The sequence below is a fragment of the Mauremys reevesii genome, linkage group 7 (genome assembly GCF_016161935.1).
Source record: "Mauremys reevesii isolate NIE-2019 linkage group 7, ASM1616193v1, whole genome shotgun sequence".
Classification (NCBI taxonomy): domain Eukaryota; kingdom Metazoa; phylum Chordata; order Testudines; family Geoemydidae; genus Mauremys; species Mauremys reevesii.
In genome coordinates, this window is record NC_052629.1 from 44173665 (window position 1) to 44198651 (window position 24987).

Consider the following 24987-nt stretch of genomic DNA (forward strand, 5'->3'; position numbering starts at 1 on the left):
CCACAATTATTTTTTATAACAATGCAGAATTAAAAGATTTAAGGGTTTCATTCGGCAATCACAATGCCCATCACTTGGATTATGGTGTTACATAATAGTGTAGGCCCATGTATTTTGTTGAAATAAGAGAAATATAGATAACATTCTGCATTTTATAAAATGTTGCATATCTCAAGGATTTTGTCAAATATCTGTGGAAGGCCCCATTCAGGAAAAAAGCAGAGATTCACACAACCTGCTATTTGAATATAATGCAGCAATGTGAGCAAATATAAAAACATAATCTACCAGTTTTGTAGCAATCCAGAAGTTTATATTCCTTCTGTGCATACCTGCCCACATGAAACGGCTAACCTTAACAATGATCCAACTGTCACATCAGTAAAACATTTTTGGCATATGGAATGTATAACTTGGTTAGAAAAGTTTATCTGAATGTGTCATTCTTTTAAAATCTAAGTAGGAATATTACATTTTATAATCTCAAGCTCTTAAATTTGAGAAATATGACAACTTAATTTTTCTTGTACAAAGCTATAACTATACTATAATGGCCAATAATTGAATTTGTATCGTTTATAAGTGTATCTGCTACTATTATAGATGCATTTCCCAACCTGCTCTGAAACAAGTTCACACAATGTGAAGAAATGAACAATATCATAAAGTTCAGTATGACTTGACTGCTGCTAGGATTTCTTCATGAGGAATGCTCAGCTCCCCTTTCCCCCCTAGTTCTTTTTTCTCTAGCGAGAACGCAACTTCAACTTACTTTATATTTGACTGGAGCAACTAGAGACCTAACCCTTTTTAAGCAGGATGAAACATCTACTAAAAGAGTAGGGTGTTTGAGGCAAACCCTGCCAGCCTGTTCCACCATGCCATTTTTAAAACGTGTTATACAAAATAAGCAGATATATATGTATGAATGATTGCTTAAGGCAGTTTGCATAACTACTTATAATTATGTCTTCTCCATGCACTAAATAGGGCCTGGTCTACACTAGGCGTTTAAACCGGTTTTAGGAGCGTAAAACCGATGTAACGCCACACCCGTCCACACTGAGAGGCCCTTTATATCGGTATAAAGGGCTCTTTAAACTGGTTTCTGTACTCCTCCCTAACGAGAGGAGTAGCGCTAGTATCGGAATTACCATATCGGATTAGGGTTAGTGTGGCCGCAGATCGACGGTATTGGCCTCCGGGTGGTATCCCACAGTGCACCACTGACCGCTCTGGACAGCAATCTGAACTCGGATGCAGTGGCCAGGTAGACAGGAAAAGCCCCGCGAACTTTTGAATATTTCCTGTTTGCCTAGCGTGGAGCTCAGATCAGCACGTGTGGCGATGCAGTTAAAAATCAAAATAAAGAAAGAGCTCCCGCATGGACCATGCGGATGTGATCGCTGTAAGGACAGGCAAATCTGTTCTATCAGCGCTCCGTTACAGAAGACGAAATTCAAAATCATTTTTAAAAAATCTCCCGACAGACGCCATAGCAGGGGCTCAGCACACTGCTGCGTGACAAACGTAACGGAAAGCCCAAGAATCAAATGGACGCTCATGGACTGGAGGACTCAAGCTATCCCACAGTTCCTGCAGTCTCCAAAAAGTATTTGCATTCTTGGCTGAGCTCCAAATGCTTCTAGGGTCAAACACAGTGTCCGCGGTGGGTCAGGGCATAGCTCGGCACTTTACGCACCCCCACCCACCCCAGAAGTGAAAGGAAAACAATCCTCTTGACTCTTTAACATGTCACCCTATCTTTACTGAATGCTGCAGATAGACCCAATGCTGCAGCACTCAACACCAACATCCTTGCTCCCCCCCGCCATGGGTGGCTGATGGAGCAATACGACTGGTATCCGTCCTCGTCATCAGCCTATTGGCACATGGGGCAGTGCAAAAGGACTGGTAACCATGCAGACTAGCATCGGTGAGGTCTATCAAGGGTGCCTGGCCCTAATTTTTCATGGTAGATGGTACAGTATGGCTGATAACCAGCGTCATCATAACAGGGGACTGAGCTCTGTCAGCCCCCACCCTTCATGTGTAAAAAAAAGATTCAATTGCCCCTGGACTAGCAGAGGGATGCTGGGCTCCTCTGCTCCACACTCCTTACTGTCCTGTCTGGACTATCATAGCAGCTGGAGGCTGCCTTCCACTCATTTCTCACTAACAAGTCAGTGTGTCTTATTCCTGCATTCTTTATTACTTCATCACACAAGTGGGGGGACAATGCTACAGTAGCCCAGGAAGGCTGGGGGAAGAACGGAATCAACAGGTGGGGTTGTTGCAGGAGCACCCCCTGTGAATAGCATACAGCTCATAATTTCTGCAGGATCTGACACAGAGCAGCTGTGCTCTCTGATACAGTGGTTCTCTAGTACACTTGCCCATATTCTAGGCAGGACTGATTCTATTTTTAGATACCAAAAAGGAGGGATTGACTCTGGGAGTCATTCCCAATTTTGGCTTTTGCGCCCCTGGCTAAGAGCAGCCAGGGGCACTTATGACAGCAGCAAATGGTGCAAAACGACTGGTAGCCATGCTCATCTTTTTACCAATTTATGGATTGGTAGATGGTACAGTATGGCTGGTAACCATCTCTGCTGTCATGCAAAAGCAAAAGCATGCTGCTGTGTAGCGCTGCTGAATCGCCTCTGTCAGCGGCATCTAGTACACATACGGTGACAGTCACAAAAGGCAAAACAGGCTCCATGATTGCCATGCTATGGCATCTGCCAGGGCAATCCAGGGAAAAAAGGCGCGAAATGCTTGTCTGCCGTTGCTTTCCCAGAGGAAGGAGTGACTGACGACATTTACCCAGAACCACCCGCGACAATGATTTTTGCCCCATCAGGCACTGGGATCTCAACCCGGAAATTCCAAGGGGCGGGGGAGGCTGCGGGAACTATGGGATAGCTACGGAATAGCTACCCACAGTGCAACGCTCCAGAAGTCGATGCTAGCCTCGGACCGTGGACGCACACCACCGATTTAATGTGTTTAGTGTGGCCGCGCGCACTCGATTTTATACAATCTGTTTTACAAAACCGGTTTATGCAAATTCGGAATAGTCCCGTAGTGTAGACGTACCCTTGGTATGTCATTCAACCATCTTGTATGTAGTCATTTATGAAAGCATACTTACCAAAACAGCACCAAGTAGGCAGTGTATTTTGGATGTTGGCTGGGATTGCTAGTGATTGGGGACTTGGGTGCTGATGCTTTAGGAGTGTCACATCGACAGTTCTTCCCAAGCTACTAGATAAGAAGTCCTGCCCTAGACCACATTTGTAATGTATTAGCACAGTGAAACTTCCAGAAGTTTACTATACTATACTGCTCTTTAGATGTCAAAAGGGCAGAATATCAGGCAGATGACACATATTTTAAGCTTTTACAGCACAAGTATGGCCAAGTTAGAGACATGTATGAAGCCAGAAGGTCAAAGTTCCTGCACAGCTTATATCAATAGAAGATGGTCATAGGTGAGTTTTGGGTGACTTCCCATACCATTGATAAGATCATCCCATATTGTCCTGTTCTCTGGTTTATAAATGCTGTACATAATAGTTCATGTAAGCAGAAAAATCTCTTTATATTGGTTGGTTGACATTTGAGATAATGTTTGTAAGAAAACCCATGATGTGTATATTCATGATGGGACTGATTTCCAGCAAAAAGTAAACTATTATAAGTCTGTGGCAGCCCCCTCAAAAATATTTTTGGCAGCCTTATTCAAGAATCAGATTTTTTCTCCTGAATCAGGTTGCAGTTTCTTTTCCTCTATTCTGGTTAAATAAGTTTAGTAAAGTTATAATTTTTATATAATTAGTTACAGTTAAAGAGAAATTGCATTATACATCACTAATATTTTTGATAAACTAGTGAAGCTAAAAATACTATTAATCAGAATTTTATTTTTGGAGAATACAATAAAATATTCTATGGATTAAAGATGATGTATTTCACAGCTTTAAACATGATTTTTTCCAGAGATAAAATTAAAATTGCTTATGCTGCTAAGGAAATAAAAGTGATTGATGGACTGTTTACACTTGACCAGCTGCTAATGGATTCTCATTCAATACATGTTTGCTTTTGCTAAAACGACAGATAAGGCAAGCTAGAAAATAACCTGAAGCTGGTAAAAGTACTGGAAGGAAAAATTTAACTTACTCTGTCTGACGTTTGATTTATCAACCATTCTGTAAACTGTAAATTTTGTTTTTCTGGGAAAGATTCAAAATAATCTTCTCAGAATGAACCATCAAAGAACGAGTTCTGATGCCACTATCAGAACATAAAACTGTACCAGAACAGTATAATGGTGCATCCAGTCTGTCTCTTGACATTGGTCAATTGGTTCCTTCTGCATCAGAAGGAAACACTTTCCATCTTGCCAAACAGAATTTGTTATAGGGAATATCTCAGAATATTTCAAATGAATACTTCATTATTTAATTAGTTCAGGTATTTGGAAGTTAAGGTAGTGGCCATTGTGCTGTCTCTTTCATATTAGTGCACAACATACACTTTTTTCCCCCAGTGTTGCTGCCTGATCCTGCCGTCTTTACTAGGGTCAAATTCCCATTTACTTGAACACTAAAGGTGAAATCCTGGCTCCATTGAAGTCAGTGACAAAACTCCCATTGACTTCAGTGTGGTCAGGTTTTCACCTTAAGTTTATTTAAGAAAACGGTAGTGTTTAGATGTGCTTATTATTAGAACTGGGAGCACTGGTTGTTGGGCGTCTGAAAGGACAGGAAACAGGAAGGATGGGGGAGGAGTTGAGGAGGCTGAGTGAGAGTTACAGAGGGTGCAGCAGCAGCTTGGTACAGAGGTTTCCACTGTAAAAATAAAGTCCTGTTGAAGTTGTTAGTATCTTGCTTGGTTGATACAACAAAATAAAGGCTCTGATCCTTAGATACAGTACATGTATAGCATCTTGTAAACTTTTGTCATTTTTGTATTATTAATTTCATTGTCATAATGGACAAATATATATTTATTGATTTAGACGTTTGTGTGGTAAGGACAGGTATTGTGTTGGGATTATTTTGTCAGCACCCTTGTAATTTACATTGAACAGGATTTTGTTCCCCTCTTGCACACCGATGACACTGAAGAGTAATATATTATTGTAGTATCTCACAAGCTGTTTCTCTGAGAGATGCACTTCAAGATTTATATAAAGTGTAAAATATAATTTTGATTTCTTGTTTCACTGCTTCTCCTATATAGAAAGTGTAGCAAAGTTGTATTCTTGATATTACCCATCTTCAGACTATCTTCATATAGCTCAGCTATTACTTTCTCCCTTTATTGGAACTCACCATAGAGAATAGAAAATTCTCCCACGAGACAAAAGCAACTTAAACCCATGTTCCAGCACCATATAGAAGGAGAAACAAGAATTCTGGTCTGGCCTTTCCTGTTAAAGCCAGTCGGAAAATAGGAAAAAATGATTCATGAAAACTTTCACAAAGCCATCCCAATGCTCTCCCCAATTTTTTCATCAGACGTTAATTCTAACAAAAAATTTGTGAACAGGTCTATTCTCTGTTTATCACTATCAAATCTCGTCTTATAATTCTTACTTCAAACTCTGTGTAACTATTAATAGTGTATGTAATCTCTCCTTGCATGGAAATCTTACTACCCAGAGGCAACATAATCTATCCTCCTCCTCCTCAACAATTCTCCCTTGACTCCCACCCCAAAAGAAATGAACAAAGATTTGTAGGATTCTCCAGTCCACAAAATCTACGTCATCATCCTTAAATCAGGCATATCATATACCAAAGCTATTGTTTTTATAAGAACTTTGGGAGGAAGCTAGTGCATGTTTCTTTTTGGTGCTTTTGATGTATCTTTTGGCTCATTCAGATTTAAGAGTATTGCCATGAAGTAAAAGACTTCTTTGTCAAATCGACAGCATTGTGCCAATTTTGAGGTGACCAAAACTGAATGCAAGATGAGGAGGTACCATTAATTCAGATAGCGGTGCTATAATATATTTTGTATTATTACAATAGCTATCTGATGTAGTGGAACATCTTATTCACCTCTGTTCAACACTGCAGATGAGCCAGACATCTCATTAAGCTGTCCACAATGACATCTAGAGCTTTTTCCTGAAGAGTACAAGTAATTTGGAACCCATCAGCATGTATGAGTAGCTTAAATTGTTCCTTCCAGTTTTCATTACTTTCCACTTGTCTGTGTTCAGTTTAATCTGCCATCATAGTGCCCAATTATCTAGTTGTGTTAGGTACTTTGAAGTTCTTCACAATCCTTCCTCATCTTGGCAAATTTAAATAATTCTGTGATCTGCCAATTTTGCTACCCTCCTATTCATCACCCTCTGCCCAGTTGTTACTTTGAATAACACAAGTAGTACTGATCCCTGGGGCATTCCACTATTAACCTGTTTCCACAGCTTCAGAATATTTCTGTTAACTTTTATTTTAGTCCTGTTCTTTGTTTCCTAGCTGTTACAAGCTTTTAATCCATGATAAAATAAAAAAATTCTGCCTCTTAATTAACAAGTTTCCTTCATAGCCTCATGTGAGGTACTTTGTCAAAAATTTTTTTTGAAAGGCTAAATTATGTTGACTGGTTTACCATTATCCACTGTCTTGTCATTAACTCTTCGAAATAACTGGTAGGAGAAATAAGCTAAATTTTATTGGGAGTGTGTACACATTCTCTGTTAACAAAAAGAAAATGTCCACAAGAATTCCTACAACTTAAACTTGAACTTCAATGATTGAAAAAGAGTTGAAAATAAAAATGTTAGTTATGGATCAAGTGATTTTATATTAGAATGTGCCAGGACTTGTGCAGGTATCCTTTAGCTGACACACCTACATTGCCAGCATGTCTATTAGCAGTCTCAGAAAATGATCAACCTTTAATTCCTTCTAACCAAAGAGGGACTTAATTCAGCCTATACTGGGCCAATACCTGTCATGTTCCTGTACCAGATATGGACTGGTTGCAGAGCTTGCTTATACACGCAAGATGTGGTCATTATAAGATTCTTTAATGCTCTGACAGATGTGGCTGAGGTTTGTTTAAAAAAGTATCAGAGGGGTAGCCGTGTTAGTCTGGATCTGTAAAAAATGACAAAGAGTCCTGTGGCACCTTATGGCATGACATGTGTCTGACGAAGTGGGTATTCACCCATGAAAGCTTATGCTCCAATACTTCTGTTAGTCTATAACAGGGGTTCTCAGACTTTTGTACTGGTGACCCTTTTCACAAAGCAAGCCTCAGAATGTGACCCCCCCTTATATAGTAAAAACACCTTTTATTTATTGAACACGATTATAAATGCTGGAGGTGAAGCAGGGTTTGGGGTGGAGGCTGACAGCTCACAACTTCCCATGTAATAACTTTGCGACCCCCTGAGGGGTCCTGACCCCCAGTTTGAGAACCCCTGGTCTATAAGGTGCCACAGGACTCTTCCTTGCTGTTTAAATAAGGTATTTTACACACATCGCCACCTAGTGGCAAAATGGTATAATATAGTTTAGCATTCCATTACAATCCCTACCTTTTTAAGCATTTCCTCGGTTCCTTTTTGCAGTCTTCGTCCATCTGTGGATGTAATTCCTCCAACTCCTCTTAGCCCCAGACTCTGTAAGCATTATACTCTGTGTTTTGTATAGATGCCAAGTTCTGTGTGACTCATGAAGTCTCACTCTGAGTGGAGGTGAGTCAGGGACAGGGGCGGCTCTAGGAATTTGTCTGCCCCAAGCAGTCATGCCTGCGGGAGGTGCACCGGAGCCGCGGCTCCAGGGGACCTCCCGCAGCTGCGGAGGATTCGCTGGTCCCGCGGCTCCGGTGGAGCATCCGCAGGCATGCCTGCGGGAGGTCCACCCGAGCCGCGGGACCAGCGAACCGTCTGCAGTGATGCCTGCGGGAGGTCGACTGGACCTGCGGCTCTGGTGCACCTCCCGCAGGCATGACTGCAGAAGGTCCGCTGGACCGCCCTGCCGGCAAAATGCCGCCCCAAGCGTGCGCTTGGCGCGCTGGGGTCTGGAGCCGGCCCTGGTCAGGGAACTGCACAAGCTTTCTCTTATTCTGCCTGACTCTCCATATTTATATCCATCTGTTTATTTATCTCCTCATTTCTTTTCCCTCTGTCCTACTTGTCTCCTATTTCTTGTTCCCAACTATTATCTCTTGCTCACTTTCTTCTTATTCTTTGCTGCTGTTCCTCTCTAGCCCAATCTTTGCTGTATCCTAGCCCTTTCTCCTCACAGACATGCTGTTACTTTCTGGTCTTGCCTCACCATCCCCATGTTCCTTTCCTTGTCTATCCTTTTTTGTTCTCGGATTTCCCCTTCATGAGTACATGAGTGATTACCAAAACAAGATCTCTCTCCTCATGGTTGCTTTGAGAGCAGTGAGGCAGTGGCTTATATTGAGGCTGTGGCTATTCAAAATGGAAGACAGGTGACTGGGCATTCTGCACCTCCTTCCCACTTTGTGTGTGTCTTCTTCTGACTGTATTAGTTTCTGTCCTGCAAGGAGAATTGTAACAGGAGTAAGGGGCCCAGAAAGAGGAGAGAGATAGTACTTACAACAGAGAGTTCCAAGAACTGCCCTTGGAGGCTAATAACATCTGAAAACAATTAGGCAAAATTGACTCATAAAAGTATGGATACTTGTATTCTTAGTCAGAATATAGGATTGAGAGAAGGACAATACTGTATCAGGCTCAAAACAGCACAGGCAAAAGCCTATGCTATGCTAACTTGAAGAACTACCGCTGGAATGAATGCTCTCTCCCTGAATCCTTCCTGATTTTTTTTAGTATAGCTGAGTGACTGCAAGGGAAAATGTATTTTATGTCAAAAGAGTGACAAGAGGTGTGCACACACAAAATATAATCTGGTTTTCTGACTGGCTGATTAATAGTCTTTTTACGAGTTCTCTTTCCCAGTTCTTCCAGTGTTTGTCTCCTCCAGATGGCACAGAAATGCTGTCTTATTTCAGTCATTTCAATTAAACTTTTAGACCGAGGGGGAAAAAAAACTAAACCTCAAGCCAATTTAAGATAACATAAATATATAAAGATTCTATTGAAAATATAATCCTCAAACCTAAACCTAGTTAAGAACACTGAGTAACATAACATTTCTCAGATCTCCCACTGCCTCATGGGCTTCACTCTATAAATCATCAGCCTTATAAAATACTTATTATTGATACTGGACCAGAGAGAGAGAAGCTCCTGTCCAATGATCAGGGTGCTCATCTGGGAGGTGGGTTCAAGTTCCTTCTCCACATCAGAGACGGGGTTTAAACCAGGGTCTCCCACATCATGGGTGAGTGCTCTACCTACTGGCTTATAGGATAGAAGAGACTATCACCACTACCTCTTCCTTGAATCCCTTGTGGATGTAGCCCAAAAAAATCAGTGTTTTTGATGTTGTTGAAATGGTTCACCTAAACATTTCCAAATCTTTCTTTCTTTCTTTCTTTCTTTCTTTCTTTCTTTCTTTCTTTCTTTCTTCAGCTGAAACATTTCACTGAAGTCAGCACAAATTAGCAAAATATTTTGATGGAGCTGAATCTGCAATTTTAGTGGAAAAAAGCATCTGAAATTTTTTACCAGCTTTAGTCCTGACCTAGTTGCCCTCTAGGTACTTACTCCCACAGTATGCATGTTAAAAACACTGCATTGGTTACGTTCGTTTTCTGTTTCCAAGGTTACCTTCACAACCAGGAGAGAGAGAAACTTTATTTTTAATGCAAGCTTAGATTCTGTAAAATCTGAATGTGCCACGTGGGCCACAGAAATGCAGGAGAGCTGGGTATTTGACAGCTCATGGTTAGTGGCATTATGTTCTCTCACTGCCTTCAGGGGTGCTGGACCAATTTTTATAGTGTGGTGCTGAGAGCCATTGAACCAAATTATAAACCCTGTATATAATGAAAACCACTTCAAGCCAGGGGCTGCGGCTAGTTCCACCATCTATGACTGCCTGATATATTTATTTTTACAGAAGCCATGCTATATTCTTATTTATATTACAAAAATCTAGATGCTTTATAGTTCTATAGTAAATGACTTTTCACTTGCGTTGGTCCTGGAGTCTTCGCTCATTTACCTATAATTCCCAGAACCACTCTTAGCATCTTGGATAGGTATAATATCAGTCACCTTTCAGTCATCAGTAATAATAGCTGTTTTTAATGGTAAGTTACATCATTTGGTAGTAGCTCAGCTACTTTGGCCTTTCAGAAATCTCTGCAGTCAATTATTAGGACTGTTTAATTTCTGCATGTAATATCAGTTGTTCTATCACTTTTAAAAAAACCTTTATCTCTGACAGTGTGTCATCTTCATTACTAATACACAAGACTGTCTAGACTAGGCAGTACTAGACACAATGGAATAAACATGTTTTAAAATCTGAAATAAAATACAGTTATACTCAAAATAAATGTATATTTAAATATATAAATTTTATACCAGGAGAATCCTTTTCTTATGCTTAGACGTTGTTTGCTGTCTTTTCCCACCCTAGACTTAAAGATTTTTAATCCTTCCTGTGCCCTATTTCAATTGGTCTCCTTTTCTTACAGGTCTTTCTGATATATAACCTTAAATGTCATCTCTTTTAGCTTCAAACCATGACTTAGAATATAACTTGTCCTTGCAGTTTGAACTACTTCCATACTGGATGCTAATATGTCCCTCAGGTAGTTGTATACTATGATTAAATTACTTCTGTCATCTTTTCTTATTCATCAGAGCATTTAAGCCATGAAGCTTTTGCTTGGAAGATGAATACTGTATTCACATAATTACGCTTGTTGCACTTCTCTGCACTCTTTCCAATACTTGGATATTATTTAACAGCTAGGCTACCAGTACTAGTAGTATTGTACTGAAATATATATTTATAAATGATATATAATTCTTGGTTATTTTTATATTCAATTAATGTACATAGAAAGCCATTGCATATATTGCACCCTATAATATTCTGCACAGTTTTCTATAATCTTTTAGGGTTAATGAGCACACATGAATGCAACAAGAGTTGGATATTAATTTGGGATGGGTTTACTATGAATTTGGTGTATAGTTAGACAAACTGTTAACAACATCCTTTCCATTTCTCACTTGTAGTCAATGAGGAATTGAAAGCTCATTTATTTAATTTCTTCAGGTATGTTTTCCACATCCCTTCCTGTCTCTCCAAGGGGCATTAGGATACTTTTACTAAAGTTTGAATTTGCATACTGAGAGAGAATTCAGACTGTAAATCTGTCTGCATTTTAAGGCTCATAAATTTAACAATTTTTATATTCTAACACAGAGAAACTGTACATGAATATTGACTTTATAATTTTATGAATAAAACAGACTTGTATTAACATGAGAATGGCCATATTTGGTCAGACCAAAGGTTCATCTAGCCAAGTATCCTGTCTTCTGACAGTGGCCCATGCCAGGTGCTCCAGCGGGAATGAACAGAAGAGGTAATCGTCAAGTGATCAGTCCCCTGTCACCAATTTCCAGCTTCTGGCAAACAGAGGTTAGGGACACCATCCCTACCCATCCTGGCTAATAGCCATTGCTGAACATATCCTCCATGAACTTATCTAATTCTTATTCTGTTTCAATACAGTTTTTTATGACCCATGGCTAATCTCTCTAAAAGTTACTTACAGCTAAATTTGTAAAACTATCTTTGGAAAAATAATCCAAATACCAATGAATATGGAAAACATTTCAGAATATTTCTATTAACCTTGTATTAAAATAAGTCTTCAATAAGTGCTGATGCAAATTATGAAGGAGACTGGGAAGAAAAGAGTGAACATTAATACAAGTGGCCAATGTTTGAGGATATGTTTGGAGAATGGATATCACATTTGACAGTCTTTGGGATGTGAAATGTTTTATGTCTAGGTTGCCAGTTTGAATCCAATCCATGGCATGATCCTGGAGTGGGATGCACAGTTAGACCCTTATGCTTGCATAGCAGCTCACTGACTTTAACAGGACTCCGCATGGATGTAAGCATTCAGACATAAATATCTCGTTGCACAATTAATGTCCAAATTGGTAGTGACTTGAAGTCATGACCACTGGTTTGCGTTTTAATGACCCATGTATAATATGCTGATAGATTAAGTTCAGCTTCTAAAAGGAGAACTGTCCACACTACCAAAACACCAGGATATTTGACATTAGTTCAGTTAGTATTTTTCCTAGCAGTTTCAGCAGGGCCTCCAAAGAAATAATGTACTAAGTGTCAGAACTGGTTTCCCTCTTACATGTGACCCTTCCAGGCCAAGGTTAAGGCACATCCTTAGACAAATATGGAGAAACTGGTATTGTCACTGCCCATGTTTTTTCCTGCTTTTTGGATAAACAGAGGAACTCAGTCTCCAGGGCTGTCAATCTGGAACCTATCACAAATACTAATTCTGGTATTTGCCAAAGTTCAGGTGGGCACAGGGGACCTGTTGCACATTCGAACTGGGCCTCAGCTCAGATTTACAGTTCAGCTTGTTAGTCCTCTGAGCCACATTGGGGCACAGCTAAAACAGCTGGTGAAGCCACTCAGGCACCATTCACTCATTGTTCTGCCCACTACATGCGCACATGCACACACGTATGTACATGGAGGGACAGGGCAAGTGAAAGCTGTTCTGAGATGCAAAGAGACCAAGCAGTTGTTTATGGCCAGAGGAGGGGCAGGTGACTTGCTGGGAACATAATGGAAGGGAGTGAATCTTGAGTTTTTCATTTCTAAGTATGTGCCCATGGGGAGAGGCTGCACCAGTCACTGCAGCCCACCATGAAATGTGTTAGGATAGTACATCTCGACTATGCAGAGTGCAGCGGTCTAGTAATAGAAGCCAACCCCATAAGCCATCATATTTTTTTGTGATGAGCAGAGGGTTGACATGGAGAGAGTGATACACAGGCACTTGCACAGCCTATGTCAGGGTCACTGCCTAGGCTTACTTCCCACAGGACCCCTCCAGAGGACTATAGAAACCCCCCCGACATAAGACAGTTTACAGCCTCCAGCTTCCTGGAAGACTTTTCTAAATGCCACAGTGAAGAGGGCAACTGATTACATAACCTTCCTCAGGAACAGAAGTAGAGCTGTGGAGAACTGGGAAATATTTGTATTTTTAGAACTACCCTATGTCCTGAGTGTATCTGGTGATATTATCCTACCTGACTGCATAGTTAGTTCAAAACAAGTTGTTAAAGAAACTAGGTAGGACAGGTAAAACAATTGGGCTACATAAGGTACGTTCCCTCAAATGTAATAGCAAGGTTTATAGCTGGGAAGATGCACTCCTCAGCTGTCACCTTGGTAACAGGGCTGTTCTCCAAGGCAGAGAATCTGGTCTGTTAAAGGGTCTCCTCTACAGAGAGGATGGGGGAACTTGGTGCCAGGGAGAATGGTGAGGCACCAGGGCTATGTCAGGTCTACCATGAGGCTCGAGGTGAATGCTCTGTCTGTGTAAGACAATATATGTGTAGGTTACTTTAAATGTACTTCTCTAAGTACTATATGTCTTCTGGCAAAATAAATCCAACTTTATTTTGGAGAAGCTACTTCTGTGTCACTGCTCATTATTATGGTTCACGGGCTTCCCGAGGAAAACTTTTGCAGGTGCCAAGCCTGTTGGGATCCCACCCTAAAGAAAAATGGAGGCACAGGCCTGTTACTTGAAAAAGGGTGCACTAAGGGGACTGGAGAAGGATTTCAGGAGGGGCAGCCTACTCAGAGCTGTGATACACACAATTGGAGATAATGCAGGAATTCTGAAATTGCCACTTTCCATCAGTGCTAGGCATACTAGAAGGTGCACACATACTCCTACAAACTTCCAGTGCTTCCTGTAGAAATGGGAAGTGCCCACACTCAGTGAACATGATGAATATGTGTGACCATCTAGTGACATATTTCTGGATTTTTCTACAGCTCCAGTGTGTTGCATTTTTGTTTGTGCTGTCTAAAAGGGGAGTCAAAGTCCAGTTTTAGCTTTGGTGGGATAGGGGAATCCACTTCATATGCATGGCACACCGAGTCAGCCAGGAATATTCACATTCATTCCTTTCACTGGGTCTACTCATATCCATCCAAGCAATACTGGCACCTCTTCTGTCTTGTGCATTCTTTAGGTCTGAATGGATGCTTTCTATTGCCCATTGGTAACCAGATGGACCATGTCTGGCTTCCTGATAAGAGCTTGGGGCCCAGAGTAGTTGAGGAACAGTTTGGCGCAAGTGTGCACAGCAGAAGCTGGATAAAATTTATGACTGTAATAGATGCATTTTTGAAACTCCCAGAGATTGAGCACTCAGCTAAAGTTAGAATGTGAAACCTGGTTGGAATTTTCAGAACTTCTGCAGAGCCCTCTTCACCTTTGAAAAAATCCTCTGATTTCCAAAGTCAGAACTGAGCAACTGCATTGCCTGCTGCACATCCTTATGCTGTCCTTTCTTTGATATTTCCCTAGCACCTTCACGAAAAGCAACACCACAAATAAAAACACCTTCCATGATTAGATATATACTAAGGCTGTCAATTAATCACAGTTAACTCACTCAATAAACTCAAAAAACTTAATCCTGATTAAAAAAAAATTAATTGCCATTAATCACAGTTAATTAATTAATTAACAGTTAGTTAATTGCACTATTAAACAATAGACTTCCAATTGAAATGTATTAAATATTTTGGATGTTCTTCTACATTTTCATATAGAATATTTTCAGTATATTGTATTCTGTGTTGTAACTGAAATCAATAAGTGTACAAAAACAAAAGAGTGTAAAACTTCAGAGCCTACAAGTCCACTCAGGCCTCCTTTTTCAGCCAATCACCAAGACAAACAAGTTTGTTTACATTTACCGGAGATAATGCTGCCCTCTTTTTGGAATCTTAGAAGATGAGATTTGGAAGAGACCTTAGGAGGTCATCTAGTCCAATCCCCTGCTCAAAGCAGGACCAGTCCCCAACTAAATCATCCCATCCAGGGCTTTGTCAAGCCAGGCCTTAAAAACCTCTAAGGATGGAGATTCCACCACCTCTCTAGGTAACATATTCCAGTGCTTCACCACCCTCCTAATGAAATAATTTTTCCTAATATCCAATCTAGACCTCCCCCACTGCAACTTGAGACCATTGCTCCTTGTTCTGTCATCTGCCACCATTAAGAACAGCCTAGATCCATCATCTTTGGAACCCGCCTTCAGGTAGTTGAAGGCTGCTATCAAATCCCCCCTTATTCTTCTCTTTTGCAGACTAAATAAGCCCATTTACCTCAGCCTCTCCTCATAAGTAATGTGCCCAACCCCCTAATCATTTTCATTGCTCTCCGCTGGACTCTCTCCAATTTGTCCATATCCTTTCTGTAGTGGGGGGCCCAAACTGGATGCAAGACTCCACATGTGGCCTCACCAGCGCCGAATAGAGGGGAATAATCACTTCTCTTGATCTGCTGGTAATGCTTCTACTTTTGTAGCCAGCATTGCAAGGTATTTAAGTGCCAGATATGCTAAACATTCATTTGTCCCTTTGTGCTTCGGTCACCATTCCAGAGGACATGCTTCCATGCTGATAATGTGTTAATTAAATTTGTGACTGAACTCCTTGGGGGAGAATTGTATGTCCTCTGCTCTGTTTTACCAGCATTCTGCATATATTTCATGTTATAGCAGTCTCAGATGATGACACAGCACATGTGGTTCATTTTAAGAACACTTTCACAGCAGATTTGACAAAACACAAAGAAGGTACCAATATGAGATTTCTAGAGATCGCTACAGCACTCAACCCAAGATTCAATCTCAAGTGCCTTCCAAAATCTGATCAAGATGGGATGTAGAGCATGCTTTCAGAAGTCTTAAAAGAGCAACACTGTGATGCAAAACTATAGAACCCAAACCACTAAAAAAGAAAATCAGCTGCCTGCTGGTGGCATCTGACTCAGATAATGAAAATGAACATACGTTGGTCCACATTGCTTTGGATTGTTATCGAGTAGAACCCGTCATCAGCATGGACATGTGCCCTGGAATGGTGGTTGAAGCACGAAGGGACATATGAAACTTTAGCACATCTGGCACGTAAATATCTTGCAACGCCGGCTATGACAGTGCCATGAGAACACCTGTTCTCACTTTCAAATGACACTGTAAACAAGAAGCGGGCAGCATTATCTCCTGCAAATGTAAACAAACTTGTTTGTTTGAGTGACTGGCTGAAGTAGGACTGAGGGGACTTGCAGGCTCTAAAGCTTTATATTGTTTTATTTTTGAATGCAGTTTATTTTGTACATAATTCTACATTTGTAAGATCAACTTTCATGATAAAGAGATTGCACTACAGTATTTGTATTCGGTGAATTGCAAAATACTATTTCTTTTTTTTTTAAGTGAAAGTACTTGTAATCAAAACTAAATATAAAGTGAGCACCATACACTTTGTATTCTGTGTTGTAATTGAAATCAATATATTTGAAAATGTAAAAAACATCAAAAAATATTTAAATAAATGGTATTCTATTATTAACAGTGCGATTAATCGCACAATGAATTGTGATTCATTTTTGTAATTGCTTGACAGCCCTAATATATATACATAGGGCAGTGTCAGAAAAATTGATGTGCAAGTTGCTCCCTTTCCAGTTATTCTTAGCAGACTGAACTTTTAGAAGCTTCTTTTCAATAAAAAGTACTATTAGAACCTGAATTAAACACTGTTAAATCAAAAATGTAAAGCCTCACTAGGTTTCACTCACTATATGCTCCATTACTTTTTAAACATTCATGTTTTCAAGGATTGAAAGGATGTGCAAAGTATTGAACTCAACATCTACCCCAACCTATGAAGACACCTATCCCACACCTTGCAAAATATCAAACTTTCTTGCCTTCCACTCCAAACATCATAAAAGGTTTCCAGTCAATAATGATCTATAACACCTTTGGTAAACTAGATGTTGCATACTGATACGTGTATTGGGCCAGATTCTCAGCTGATGTAAATTGTCCTAGCACTATTTGCTGCAAAGGGGGCCAAGACAATTAGCACCAGCTGAGAATCACCCCATAGTATTAAAGGCTTTGTGAACAGAAGTGAACAAGGTGGGTCTTACTGTTTGTAGTAGCAGAAAACCAGAAAACTTTGCTTTTTGGTGGTTTTAAAATAATAGAAATGTAAGGCTGGAAGGGACCTTGACTAAGTATATCCAGCCTATCCCTGACAGGTGTTTGTCTCACCTGTTCTTAAAAACCTCCAGTGACAGGGATTCCACGACCTCCCTACATAGCCTCTTCTAGTGCTTAGCTATCTTTTATAGTTAGAAAGTTTATCCTAATAGCTAATCTAAATCTCCCTGGCTGCAAACCACTCAGTCACTTCTTGTCCTCTGCTCGGTGGACATGGAGAACAGTCAATCACCAATCTCTTTATAACAGCCTTTTACAGATTTGCAGACTTCATCATGTGCCCCTCTCAGCCTTCTCTTCTCTGGACTAAGTAAGCACAGTTCTTTCAACTTTTTCTCATACATCATGTTTTCTAAACCTCTTATCATTTGTGTTGCTCTTCTCTGGACTTTCTCCAATTTGTTCACTTCCTGAAAGTGGGGTGCCCCAAAACTGAGCCCATATAAATCAGCTGAGGACACCCAAGTGCTAAGTAGAGCAGGACAATTATCTCCTGAGTCTTACTTATTATACGCCCTTTAATACATTCCAGAATTACATTTGCCTTTTTTACAACAGCATCATCTTGTTGACTCACATTCAATTTGTGATCCACTATCACCCCCAACATACTTTTGTGCAGTACTGCCTGCATCCTTGCTTGTAAACAAACAAACAAACAAAATTAATAATCTTACTGTGTTTTTGTGATTTTTTTCTTTCTTTTTTTTTAATATTGCAAAGAAATTGTCATCTGGGTCAGACAAACTATAGTGTGCTCACTTGGGAACAAAACTTTTCTGCTTTGGAAATGGACAGTTGACAATCAATTGATATATTTTTCTGGCTGTGTTAACCCAGCATTCTTAGTTGACTGTGACACCTGGGAGAAGGAGGCAAGTTTTGAAAGTAAAACAAGGAGAAATAGAAGCCATCTTGATAAAACTAAAGTGATAGACCAGAAAAAAATCCCTGAATCTTATTTACACATTTTAAAATGGTTTTTGTTGTGTCTGAAAATAACAGCTGTATTTTTGCTTTTCCTGGAAAGAGGAACAGTTTTTAGGGACACTGTGTGTAAGGTTTGTTCTAACTGTGGGAGTTTAAAGACGTGGGGCTTAAATATTTAAAGGTATCAGTGTGTTGTTGCACTAACAGTTGCAGTGCCTAACTCAGGAGCAGAAGTCTCATTTTCAAAAAAGATTTAGAGTCCTAAGTGACTAAATTCCTTTTGAAAATGAGACATCTGTTCCAAAAGGCACTTAAAACGCTGCATCGGTGCAGATGAGCTGCTGTACCACTTTCATTAAGATGTTTTAAGATGACGGGAGAGAGCTGCTCCCATGGGTTTAGTTAATCCACCTCTGCAAGACCGACATAGCACTATCTACGCCGCCACGTAGGACAGTATAACTATGTTGCTCAGGGCTGTGGATTAGTCACATCCCTGAGCAATGTTGTTATACTAAAGTCATTCTGTAGTGTAGATCAGGGATAAGTCAGTTAAGCATTGCAATGGTGAGCGCAGAAATGCATAAATATCTTTAAAAATCTGAGCCTGGTGCTAAAAAAATAAAACTATCAATAACAAAATGCAAAAGAGCAAAAAAGGAGTTATATTATCATAATTACTAAGGAAATAACTCAGTTCATTATATCTATTGAAAGGACAAGATGGCAACAAAATCTATTCATTGTGAAAGATTCAGTTAATAGCTTTTCGTGCCTCATTTATGACATACTTTGGTATAAAACTACTGAAATGATTGAAGTATACAGTGCTGGAGTGACACTTAATTTGTTATGAATGAATATTCTTTCTAATTGAAGACTTTTTCCTTCTCATAGGAGCACAGCATTAGTATATCCCAAGTCTTAAACTATTTGACTTTGAAATATATTCCCTTGCTGCAATCATTTTGTGATTAGACTATAGATTGAGTAGTTGTCGAATACTATCAACCATAAAGAATTTATTTCTTATGGAATAAAAGGTGTCTTACTGTTATTAGGTAGATACTGTAGAGCTGAAGCTTGGAAAAATCACTTGCATAGGGTAACTAAACATCCTGAATTCCTTTGCTGTTTATTGCTGTAATGAAAGTCATACTGAGGTTATTTGACATTAATAAGGATGTAATGTGTATCCACAGAAATTCCATGGTAATTTAACATTAATTAATTTTCACTTGTAAATTATTCCCGTTACATATGCAATATCTAAATTGGTGACACTTGAAAGTGTCCATTATTATGAATGTATTAGGTCTTCAATGTAATAGGACTAGCTATAATTAATTCAATGTTGCAGGCTCATTTACTGGCACACAGCCTGTGCTCCATTGTAGCTAACCATCTAAAGAGACAGGTTTTAGAAGTTACATATTTATCTACAAAATTGTTGTTGATAAAGTAGAATATCCCATTGCATATGGGATTTTAAAAGTTGTACTCACTGCATTTCAGTTTATATCAAAATTCTCAGTAACATTCTCGCAGCAAAACATTAAAGTATAGTAATTCCTTTGGCATTCATTAAAATAACATTAATCATGAACTCTGCTGGTGTTAATGTTGATTTATTCTAAAACTTTAAAATCAATAAGAGTCCATAATTAACCAGAGCAGGAAAAAAGACTTTGACCTAGTTACTTTATATTAACACTGTCAGTTCAGTTTAGTGTTAGAAACATTTTGAGACATTTTAACAAGAATCTTCCTTAAATATGGATCAAACAGTCAAGCCTGGAGAGAGAGAGAGAGAGAGAGAGAGAGAGAGGTTCTTGCATGTACTAGCATTGACTAATATTAAAAATTCCTTTAAAAATGTATGTTACAAATGTATGGCAGCACTTGATGATAAATGGGATTATTTTCATGTTAATTGGTGCAGTGGGATTGACAAAACTGATAAGTAAATGCTTTAGTTTTGTGTAGCACTAACATTTATAAACATCTCAGAAGGGAATTCTAATAGTGAGTGGTAAATCTGTAGCAGTTCAGAGTTTGGATTCAGTTTGGATAAAATCTAAAATTTTGGACTGTAATCTGTACCTTATTCAAATTTTCTGAATTTATCAGTCTACCATCCCACCAAATGTGATCGCTAGGTGTCAAATATAACAATTAAAAGTAGCTTAATATTGTTCTGCTATAAAATCTGTTCATTTATTTTAAATAAAACACTTTTTCTGAACTAGAATTAGGGACAGAGCCAGTGCCACTTAAACAAATTTATAGTAAGTGAGCTTGCTGGAGATGTACTTTGTTCCTGAAAAATACACAGGGGTTATTGAAAATATATCCGAAAGGTTCAGCTTGTGTTGAGAGAAGCATGCATGTGTTTCCAAAGAGAGAAGTCCTTGTAGATGGGTTCAGGAATATCCTAACCTAGGTATGCTTAAAAAATACTTTGCACTTGGGCAATTTGCTGTATGCCAAAGAGAGAACATGTACAAGTCTTTTAAAGACTCCAGAGGCCATTCATATCTGACAAAGATGATTTAGCAAGAAAGTGAACTATATCAATGGCAGAGAAATCCTTCCTACCTTCACTTAGATTTTGTAACAAAATAATAACAAGGAGCTCCAGAGAACCCCTGAGAGCCACCTTTAGTACATCACTACCTCTAGATCCTTCTGCATATTTATTATCAGTGGCAGAGAAACCTAGAGTCTGGATAGTAGTGTTCTTAGCTGCTAACTCCTTTGGACTGTTTTTTAAATTGACAAGATGTGTACAGTTAGTATGCTGGAATAAATAACATATACACTGTTCTGTTTATTTAAATATGGCATTTTAAATTAATTTCATTAACACAAATGAACACCTGAATGGGTAGTAGTTCTTTTGGGGTTAGACACAGCAAGTCGTAGGATGACTGAAATTGCAATGAACATTCAACTTAGTAAAATTTCAGAAATCCAGGACCCCACTCCAGTATTTAAAGGGGCACTAAATTCTACAGTGCTATGGCTTGAGCTGAAGAGATGTTAATCTATAAAATCTATTTTCTCTCTTTGGCATTCATTATCAACACAGTCATGACCCTGTGCAACAAGCGCCAATGCATGAGAGATGCCCCCCTCAAGTTTTTAATTCTTGAGATAACTAAATTTGCTTAGGTTACTTTGCCAATGATGTGGTATCCCCTGGGTATTTCTTATGTGCCTTAGAAAAGTTGTAAAAGTGGCTCTGATTATTGACATGTCCAGAAGCAGCATTTCCGCTCTCTGGTAAACAGAAGACCTAATGAGAATTATTGGGATGGAATTATTGCAATGACACCTGGCACACAACTGCAAAACATGCCAAATAACACTTTCCTCCCTCCCAACCTACTATACTGGGAAGTATGGGGAGATTGTTGGTAAGTACGTAATAATACATTTAGCCATCTGAGGTGCTATACAGTCCATTTTATATGAAGTGTTTCATTTGTTGTACACTGCTGAAACGTGTGGTTAAATGTACTGAAATACATATTGTACACATATATAAAGTAGGAAGTTTTAAGAACTGGGAAAGCTGTCCAGTCTCACACTTGTGTCTTCAAAGTGTATCATAATGTGACCACTAGTCCCCTTCCCAAACAGCCTAGATATTTTTTGGACTCCTTTACACTGAGCCAGTCACTTTCCTTGTTAATGTATTCAATATGTTTATCACCCTTTGAATGCAGTAGTAGTTCCTGAATTCCTACTGATTCCTGGATTACTATATTGTGGTTTTGAATGTCTTACTGGTTTTAGAAAATGTACATTGATTTTTGTAACAGGGTAGCAGGTTTTAGGAATACTGGGGCTGCTCTTCTGAGTTACATAATACTAGATGCTAGAACCCTGCAAGAGGTGCAAAATTATTTTTGCTGATTTACTTTGTCAGATCACCTGAGAGTCCAATTAGCTTTTACCCAGGAAGAATAAAGGGTTTCAGCCTCTCTCAGGCAGACAGGACCAGGGGTCGAGACAAGAGAGGTCCTGCAGGAAACAAATGTCAGAACAGTTAAGCTCAACTGAATTCTTAGGCTGAGGTTTGTTTTGTTATTGGTGTAGCTAACAATTAAAGTAAATGCCAAAAAGAGAGTAAGATTGTATGAGATTGCATGTGTATTAGGAAAAGGGTAAAAATGTCACCATTTTCCAACATTATAAATCCCTTTCAGTACGGATTTTGAGGTTCCTTCAATGTTTATTTTTTTTCTTCTTAAGGTTTAAATCTTTTAGCAGGTTTTTGTGTCTTTCCCCCTCACACTTGGGTTTACTTGAATAACTTTATCTTGTTACTTGCATTTTTAAGAACTGCATAATCTTTTTTGCCCCCACATGACACATATTTCAAATGACCAATATCCTCTTTCACATATGATGAATACAGTTGTTTCTGCTTCTCTAGAAGGGAACTGAACATGATAACGGTATAATTCCTTTTAATTTGTATGTGGCAGAGTTGTATAAATATAAATTATATTCAACATAATTATTGATGTAATTACACCTATATAAAGGCCTGATGCAAAGCATACTGAAGTTAAGGGAAAGATGCCCATTGTCTCCAGTGGGCTCTGGATCAGATCAAAGTGTTTTGGTTTTGTTGAATTTTTACCATCATGTTGTTTTTAGCAGCGCTTCTCAGGCCATTGAGGAGTTGTGGATACCTTCTGGAAGGTTACCAGGAATCTCTTGATCATCTAGCACCAGCATGCTCAGCGAGAAGTTATAGGGCACAGTGACCTTGAGATTGCTAGCTGGGTCAACAATGGTAACATCCATTGTTGTAACTCCTGGTGCTAAAACACCAGCTGAAACACCAACACTGGTTGCCAAGTGTTGTAGAAATTACTGCTGCTATTGGATCTGGTTTTGCACCAGCCCTTTAAATAATTTATCTACTCATACCCCTGTCCTAACATCACATTCAAATTAGGAGGGTTATCTGTTGAACTGCAGAAATAGTGGATCATGATTCCATTCCTGAGGGCAGAAGATAAAAGGGCCCAAAATATTTTCTGATCTTAGCTTGTTCCATTCATATGATTTCCCCATTTTTGGCATATGAAAATCAGCTGTCCCATTCCTTATTGCTGAGAGATCATCTGGTCTAAAAGCTTAGCAAAGTGCATTAACTAACTGTTAATATGCATCAACAAGGTCCACACAGACAATTAGAGTTCAGGAGACTAATTCTGGGGAGATTCACACGCCAATTTGCTATGAACTAAATTTTCACATACACAGACCCTACGTGTGTGATAGGCTCTTCCATGTTTTCTTTTCATATTGTCTTGTACTCTGAGAGTCAGAAGCACATCACATCTCTGAATATACAGAAATTTCAAAATAGTGTCAGCAAGTCTGAGCCCCACATTTGTTCCATAAAAGTTCCAGGGGAAATGGGCCAGAGGTGGTCACAATGGTCATGGAAGGTAGCAGTAAGAGTAAGAGGGATTTAGTAACTGAACATCCATTCCTCCCAAAAGATCAGTTCTTATTTTACCCCAACCAGTTAAACCATCCATAGTCATCAGAACAAATCAGAACAAAGGATGCGAAACCTAAAGCCACAATGCTGAAGTAATGGGAAGTAATTTGTTCCCACACAAATATAATTTTAATATTTCAGGCCTGCAGCTAAGTGTTTTGTGCCCTTTTATAATTAGTTGAATATATATTTTCAAACTCTGCCTTGTAAAATTCCAAAATAGAGAATGATGATCAGAAATCCAGGAACTCACCAGGTCAATGCAGTAAAGAAATTAGAAACTGAAAAAATATGATGGTTAAGATGTGTCTTAAACATGACAAATAAAATGTTTTGAATACCAAATAATTTATGCAAAATGTTACAAAATCTGAGGTGCTAAATAAATTACTGATACAATGTACTCTATTTTGACATTTTGTTTCCACTTAAAAGATAATGAATGTAGAGTTCGTTGTATACAATATTTTAAAGGTATTTTTCCTATAATAGTTGCTTTATACTTTTGTACAAACAATTGAACTGCAATTTTAAATTTAATTCTTATTTTGTGATGCCACACTAAAATATGTTGGGAGAAACATCCAAAAATAGATTTGTGGTTATATAATTTATGTTTATTTCTTAAAAAGTTGCTACTACTGTATGAAACTCTTTTTTGTTTTAACCCTTGGAAGGCTCTTGTGTTCCTTTTCTATTTTTCACTGAGTCAGCACGGCATATAATTTTTCTAATCTATGTAATCTTTCATGATTACCACATGAGTATATTGTAAGAAATGCTGTCTCAGGACAGTGATTACAGAAGCCTTGAAGCTTTAAAACAGAAGAATGAGATGTAGGAATTCTTCAGTCCATAGATTAAATGGTAGACATATTATAGGCTCATAGAATTATTACAGATTTAATTTTTTTTATATTTTAATTTTTTTTTCTTAACGATCTATCAGAGCATTGAAGGGCTATTTATCTTTACCTTTTGTTCCAAATTATTTTATCTTTTTAACAAAGTGGGTGTTTTCTGCTTTTGAGTTTTTTTGTAACTTTAACCATTAGAAAATGCTAAGAGTAGTGTAGCTCTGCACAGAAAGGACAGGTAATGGAGCGCCTGCTCCCACTGAGGTGAATGGTAATTGACTTCAGTGGCAGTAGGTTTTGGCCCTAATAAACTGGTTGTCAACTTCTGACAATTTTTTCAAAATCTTATGTGGGAGGCAAGAGGAAACATACTGATTTTTTGTGTGCGTGTGTATGTGTGTGGCTCATCCTCAAGACAGTTTTGAAAA

The 24987-nt window shown here is 38.9% G+C and overlaps 1 protein-coding gene across 2 annotated transcripts in view; it reads left to right on the top strand.

Annotated features, from left to right (window-relative positions):
- Positions 1 to 24987, top strand: part of CTNNA3 (catenin alpha 3) — a 958387-nt gene that overhangs the window by 266010 nt on the left and 667390 nt on the right. The window lies entirely within an intron of this gene.